Source organism: Perkinsus marinus (assembly GCF_000006405.1).
Source record: "Perkinsus marinus ATCC 50983 genomic scaffold scf_1104296963596, whole genome shotgun sequence".
Taxonomy (NCBI): domain Eukaryota; phylum Perkinsozoa; order Perkinsida; family Perkinsidae; genus Perkinsus; species Perkinsus marinus.
Window position 1 is genome coordinate 1 of NW_003205018.1, and position 1,167 is coordinate 1,167.

The 1,167-nt window shown below is 51.5% G+C and overlaps 1 non-coding gene across 1 annotated transcript; it reads right to left on the reverse strand.

The window, feature by feature from the left end:
- Positions 1-647: 647 nt before the first annotated feature.
- On the reverse strand, positions 648-720 carry Pmar_PMAR022847. The gene has a single exon. It is a non-coding gene; the product is annotated as a tRNA-Arg (tRNA).
- Between the last annotated feature and the right edge of the window lie 447 nt (positions 721-1,167).

The window sequence follows — 1,167 nt, forward strand, 5'->3', positions numbered from 1 at the left end:
TCTCCAATCCCACCATCTCGAGTCGGAGGGGCTTTCATTGAGAGCTTAGAGAAGCGTTGCGGCAGTGAAATCACCTCAGTAACGAGAGACTATGCAAACCTGGAACGCACCGCGAAGAGCACACAATCTGTACGTGCATACGCACACATGCGTGCAAGATACATGTGTGTCATCCCACGGACTCAACTAATAATTCCTTGTTGCCATGTGGAGCAGCGATGCACCACTGGCCTGATGCGCTTCAACCACACCCACCCGACCCGGGGGATGTGTGCCGGGCCCGTATCGGTGTGCAACAAGTAAAACCTAGTTCGCACCATGCGGTCCCTGCCACATAGAACCTTCGGCGCATTTGCAGGTTATGGATTCCCCGATTGCCGATATACAGATAAGACAATGAGACTACTAGTCTGAGACTAGTGGCAACGGTGAACGTTGCTTGATTGGCAATCTCGCGCACACTTGGAAATCCAGCCTTCGCTGAATGGCGCCTCGGTTCTCCAATCCCACCCTCTCGAGTCGGAGGGGCTTTCATTCTTGTACCCTTAGCCTCAGCATGTATCCCGACGAGTCACAAGGGTATACAATCAACATCGACATCTGTACGGCCAGCGGCATCCTTATATGGGCGCTTCCCGGCGTAGAGGCGATCTCGATGGGACTCGAACCCATAGTCTTTGGTTCCGAAGACCAACGCCTTATCCATTAGGCCACGAGACCAATGAGTTTGAGATTCACTCCACTATCTCGTCACTACGCGCAACACTGACTTAACGGCACACATGATTTCGCATTCGAGACGCTGAATAGATCACAAAACTCTTGCTCCTCATAGAGGGGCCTCCATTACATGGTGTTTTCAATGAGGTCAATTCATTGGAGATCGTTCGTTGGCAGACCAACAATCTTCTTGTACCCTTAGCCTCAGCATGTATCCGACGAGTCACAAGGGTATACAATCAACATCGACATCTGTAAGGCCTGTGGCATCCGTATATGGGCGCTTCCCGGCGTGGAGACGATCTCGATGGGACTCGAACCCACAATCTTTGGTTCCATTAGGCCACGAGACCAGTAAGTTTGAGATTTGTCCCACCCTCTCTGCGCCCCATTGACTTCATGGCACACATGGTTTCCCATCTGACACGCTGAATAGATCGCAAAACT